We start from the raw sequence: 6423 nt of genomic DNA on the forward strand, positions 1-6423 counted from the left end.
TCCCTATATCAGAGGAAAAAGAAGTTTTTGACACATCAGCCTGGATCATCAAACAAGCCAAACACTGCAAAATACTGACTCTATCTTAAAGACCCATACTGTTGAATACCAGAAAAACACACAGACAAAAGCAAGTTCAAGAAGTTGGCAGTGGGGTATGAACCCTGTACTTTTAAATGCACTGAGAAATTTGTCAATTAAAAAAAATGCAACAATTCTAAACACTCCCTGGGTACCTAAGTGAAAAAAATCAAAATACTGACATAACTGACACAGCATTTGATGGACACAATTCATCATTTATCATACTAGTAAGCGTATCATAAATAGCCAATATGACACTTATGCTCTCAGAAAAATATACGTATTAAATACGCACAAATTAAGAAATTTATTTATTGTCAGGTATACTCTGGCAGATGAAAACACAAGTCTGCTGTTTGTTAATGAATTAATGCCATCCAGAATGCCATTCGAGCCAAAACCACAGAATTAAAACTTGGAGGTTTTAGTTCAAGAAGACATTAACTGATTAAGCACATAATGTCAACACAATCACATGAAAAAACTGGCATGCTCTTACTAGAGAGCAGCTTCTTACTGGTATCTGTAAACAAACACAGAGAGAGAAAACACAAAAAGAATATCAGAGTAACAAACCTCCTGAAAAGTAAGTGATTCTTTCAGGTCTGCACACTACAACAAATGATAAACCTTGCTGAACAGAAGGAAAGCTACAAACATTTGCATTTTTTAGTATTAGCTACACAGAAACAGTGCAGAAGCTACTGTCACTTTCTATTTTTTTTTCAATTTGCATGTTAGTCTAGCTGCAACATAAATCAACCTTATTCCTTCACAGCTTGGGAAAGACAGTCAAGTATCAATACAATTAACCTAAACAGGGAGCACTTAGCTCATTATGCACCATCAAACACATTTTTGTCAACATGCACTGTCAAACATATTTTTGTCTATATTCTTAGTTTGTCCAAAGTGCCCAAAACCAGCAGAATCAGATTTGCAAAGTACCTATCAATGATAACAAACTTCCAGTTTAAAGATGGTCTTACTTGAATACTCTTAATGTTACAACCTGTAATTTCTTTCCTGAATTTATTGTCCCTCACAGAGCAGCAGCAATCACTTTGGGTGAACTCAGCTGTGATACAGCCTTCACCAACACTTGACCTCAGGAGTTGAGTCAGCAAGCAGGTGCTCTCTGCTAGAAGCCACTGATGATAACTCAATGTGGAAGGAGGAAGACAGAATTAGAGCACTCCCAGCCATTCTCTCCTTATGTAAGCAGCACTGTGCCTCATGGCAGCCCACAGCCCTCTCTGCAAGGCGCAGATGGACTCATTCAGCTGTGAATGCAGCACAGCCTTATTAGATCTCTAATAACCTCCTCGAATCCGACTGAGAGGACACTGAAAATAAAACACTCAAGCTTGTGAAATTCATGGATGAAAACTTGTCACTGAATTTAAATGGCAGCTGGCAAGCCTAGGGACAAAAGGGTCTGACCCCATCAAAACCTATTTACTAATTTGTGAATGGAAAGAAAGTGGTAGGACAACAGAACAGGGATGGCAATATTGACATTTCCTCATACTACACTTGAACTCATAGAACACAAATGATCATGAATCATTAGAACATTTTGCTTAGTTCTACAATCATAAAACAGGTTATTTTAAATCTAGCTCAGCACTCCTAAACAAAAGCAGCAGGCATTCCCCCTGACTTCTAATGGGAAAAGCAGGGGAGAGACTCAACTCTCAGTCCACATATTGAGCCAAAATCCAGAAACCAATCAAGATTTGCTCCTGTAAGACAAGGTATTTTTATTATGCTTTGATCAACACTTAATCCGGAGTGCCAAGTAGTATTAGTCCACACACTTTGTTTCCAGGAACACACTGCTGGGATGGACATCCAGGGGCCAGTCACTCAGCATGTGCCAATACAAAGTAGTTGCACTCCTTTCAGGAGCAAAGATGAGTCCAGACAGAGCACAGCCACACCGCTGCTGCAGAGAAGCCAGACAGGACACAGAACTAACAGCTCCATCATAGCCAGTTAGAGGCTAAGTAGGTTGCACTGGGTCTGGCTGGGATAGAGTTAACTTCCTTCCTATCAGCCCATATGGTGCTGTGTTTCAAATTTGTGACTAAAACAATGCTGCTAACATCACTGCTTAAGCTATTGCTGAACAGTGCTGCACAGCATAAAGGACTTCTCTGTTTCTCACTTTGCCCCCACAGTGGGTAGGCTGAGGGTGGGAGAAAAGTTGAAGCAAACACAAAGGGATATTCCAGGCCATAAACCATGGTGCTCAGCAATATAAACCTGGGGGTAGCTCTTCCAAGGTAGTGCTCTTTGCTCAGAGAGAGCACCAGACTGCACCTCTGTGAGAGATGGCAAACATTTACCTTTGCATCACTCGGTTGGACTTTTTTGTTGGTTGGCAATTTGGTTGGTTTGGGGTTTGTTTTTTTGTTTTGTTTGGGGTTTACCTTTTTTTTTTTTACTTTTTCCCTTTATTTCTTAAACTGCCTTCATCTTAATCTACAAGCTTTTTCTTGCTCTTGCTATTCCCATTCTTTCTCTCACTCTACTTTTCTTTCAGGAGAAAGTGAGTGAGTGGTTGGAGGGTGCGTAATTGCTGGCTGAGGTAAACCCACCACACAGACACACCATTCACATCATTCTAACCTACACAGACAGCTGAAAATTGGCATTTCCTCAAGTAACTTCAATAGCTTCATTTGACATTCAGGCAAATATTGCTACATTTATTAGTAAATACTCCAGGAGCTACACTTTTTTTGACAGCTGCATATAACACACCAAGCTACCATTTTTCAGCTGTTTGTTTTCACGTGATTTGGATTTCTCATGGTTGAAACCACGACCTTTACCTGTGTCCAGTCACTACACTGTTAACAGAAACTTCTGAATGAACTGAATTATTTACTACATGGTCTTCCCTCTTCCAAAGAATGAACATAATCCAACTGCAGCAATAAAACTCAAAAGAGGGACATGAAAGATTTCAAATAGAAATTTTAATTATATTTAGAAGCACTTAATGTGTAGGAATAAATGAGGTATGAAGACATGAGCACACATGCAACAGGAAATAAAATTTCTGCAACTGGCTGAAAGCTATGGACATGGGACAGAACAAGGGCTGAAGCTATCACACAGACAGAACACAGATTACTTGGGAAAAGACAGGGACATTATTTCAAGTATAGTGAGGAACTAATGAGGAATTAAAGCAGGCCAGTGTAGTCTGAGTTTATCATCTTTATCACCCAACACGCCCCTCGTACATAAATGTGGATTGTTTTACTGCGGAACAGTGAGGTGACCAAATAACAGTATCACCATAAAGCCTAAATATTAACTTTTCTAAGGCAAAAGTTTGAGCAGTTGTTCCTCCCGTACGTTTTCAAAAGGAATTACCTATACCTATTTAAGAGATTTAGGGCACACCACACAAGCAGTACCACAACCTCTTCATTCTTGCCTGCACAACATCACTCACCTACTCTTCTCTTGTCAGTCAGAGGTCACCACATAAAACCTTAATGCACAACTACTAAAATAATCTACAAAAAAAAATTTGGTAAGACTTAACTGGTGAGTTCAAATTTTATTTTTCTTCAGTTATATAAAATTGGAATGTAAAGCCTCTAAATTGACTTTTCCCTAAATCAGTGTACCCACATCCTAAGTGCTGCTAGATGACTGACAGGCAGCAGACAAAATACAGCCAGGTCTGCAGAGGCAGACTTAAAACTATGTCATCTCTGTGTTTCTTAGCTTTGTCCATTTAATATCTATCACTCTTCATATGTGAATCCTGTTACAATTCAGGCCCTCTGAAGACATGAAATACTCAAGTTTTAACTGCACTCATAGAGGAATTCAGTTCAAACATGTTTAAAAGTAGCCCTTGGGTTTAATAAAGGACATACACTCTTGGCTTAAAAACGGCTCCAGTACACCCTGAAATATTTATTTTGCTGTTCAAAGCATTCCTTTTGAAAATGATCAGATAGCAAAAGTCAAAACCACTCATTTCATGTTGCTGGTATTCAGTGACAAACATCACAGGTAAAAAGAGTAAGGGCCTCTCTGTCGAAGGAGACTCCACAACTCCCTTGTGTAACCAATACCTGTGCTCAGTCACCCTCACAGTAATGAAGGGTTTCCTTATGCTCAGACAGAACCTACCATGTTTCAGTTTGTACCCAGAGAGGTCAATTTGAGCAGTTCAACTGAGTTTCAAGACAAACAAAAAGTTGCAAGATAGTTTCGGGAAAACACTACAATGCCAAAAGAGAAAAAGGATTTTTTTAAAATACCAGCTATTAAGGTCAAGATATTATTTTGACTATTGCTGCCTAGTGTTCATTTTTTTATCCAACATATTTCATTTTCCTAGAGCAAAGAACTTGTTCTAGTCTTTGACATGCATGGTGGTTAAAGAAGTCAAAGGAAGCTACATAAAACATTATTGATTCACCTTTATTTTCTCCCAGAGCTGTATTACCCTAAATATACAGGCTGTACAACTACAGAGAGCAACAGTTCCATGAAAGATATCAACATAGCACGACTGTAGGAATTCCAAGGACCACACTTAAAAAAACCCACTTAAACCCATGCAATTTCCTAAGTAAAAGATACGAAATTTATTTTTGTAAACACCTGTTTTCTAAATAAAATTCCTCCTGGTAAAAGTGAAATCTATGAAATGCACAACCAGTTTTCAAAGTCTGTATCTGAACAGGACAAACAGCCAGAACACATAAATTTCCCAGATTCAAGATGTCCTGTTCAGCCAGAGCTTCCTCATTCATGACCTTTTTTTGTCACAGAGAAGTGCAGAAAAAAACACTATGCTTGCCAACACTGACTTTGCTGCTTTCCCAAACTGCTGAAATCTCAAGGATCAAAAACACCAGCATCCACAAAACCTGCCTGTTTAGGCAGGTTTTCTTACAGTTCTCTCTGAATCCCTGTAATAGCCCTAGACTCTGTAATTCTCAACAGCTGTCTGCATTCAAACCACCTCTATGAAACAGTATCATTAATAAATTGGCAAATTTCTTTTAAAAGAAATAAATATGTGAAAAATAGAGACTGTGACGAAACTCACAGTAAGTCTTGTCAGCCATACAGTTCTCTTACTATAGAAATAGTCTAAGATCAAGGTCCAACTATAAGCAAAATGAATACAGCTACTAGGCTGTATTTTTCTGGACAGCTTGTCTCAATTCCCATCCTTTTCTCATTTGGACATTGCAGTATTACTACAGGAGTTCACACACGTATGACACATGCATACCCTTCCAAAAACTACTGGAGAACTAAGTAGATCTTTAAGTAGATTTTTAGTTTCAATAATAAAAAAAAAAACCCAAACCCTCAACATCCAAAGCTGGCAACAGCAAATGTTCTTTGGGACCTTCTTTATATCCTTATTACCTAGTGATCAAAAGCTGAGATCAATGGCCACAACAGAATTAACAACAAATAAACCCCCAACCACTGCTGGTAGGAACGTGTGGCCCATCTGGCTTTCCATACTGTAGAAAACATCTTGCCCAACTTCCCAGCTCTCACATAACAATACAGCTTTTTCTCTGCCTGTCAGCACATTTCAATTCTACAGAAAAGTATTCCACAGTAGGCTCACCTACACAATCCCCTTACAGAGCCAGAGCTCACGTGCAAGCATTGAGAAAACTAAAAACTCTAAATATATACAGAAAATATTAATTGGCTGACTTTTCATGACTGAAATAGGCATGGTATTCAAATACTTTATGAAATCTCTCTCCACTCTATCTCTTAAAAAACACATATTTAAAATAAACACCTACTGCTACATGCTTGTGCTGAAGAAGTCACTTATGAGGGCTTCAGGCCTACCTGAACAACAGTATTTTTTTGTCTGTGGGCCTTCCGATATTGCTCACAGAACCACAGAAACATCAGCACCAGCTACCAACTGCTGTCAAAAAAAAAAAAAACAACCAAACAAAAAACAAAAAAAGACACGCCAGCCCATCAAACTAGTCCTGTCCTGAAGTACTCTCAAGGTATCAACGGCAGTAAAATATAATCAAAAGTTTTAAAATCAATGCGTGAGACTAGTACATGCTGGGAGAGAAAACCAGTTTTGTTTGGGGTTTTTTTATACATATATTCCCAAAGAAAACTACTGCAAAGGTGTTTTTAAAGGAAAACAACAATAAACTTAAAAATAACGTCCTCCTTGCAAATCAGAGAGATGGACGAGTTGAACCTCATTTTCCATTTGTCTATCATCCTTTATTCGAAGCTCTCGTTAATTTGGCCGGGGGAAGGAGGGGAGGGAGAGGAGCAGCTGAAGGAGCCAGA

The 6423-nt window shown here is 38.7% G+C and overlaps 1 long non-coding RNA gene across 1 annotated transcript in view; it reads right to left on the minus strand.

Moving 5' to 3' along the window:
• Positions 1 to 557: 557 nt before the first annotated feature.
• The window catches only part of LOC108449620, a 7293-nt gene continuing 1427 nt past the window's right edge, over positions 558 to 6423 (minus strand). The window contains exons 2-3 of the long non-coding RNA XR_001865849.1: positions 4978 to 4994; positions 558 to 568 (exon numbers count right to left, since the gene is read on the minus strand). This is a non-coding gene — a long non-coding RNA (uncharacterized LOC108449620). The remainder of the gene's footprint in view (positions 569 to 4977; positions 4995 to 6423) is intronic.

The sequence above is a fragment of the Corvus brachyrhynchos genome, unplaced genomic scaffold (assembly GCF_000691975.1).
Source record: "Corvus brachyrhynchos isolate BGI_N302 unplaced genomic scaffold, ASM69197v1 scaffold409, whole genome shotgun sequence".
Lineage (NCBI taxonomy): Eukaryota > Metazoa > Chordata > Aves > Passeriformes > Corvidae > Corvus > Corvus brachyrhynchos.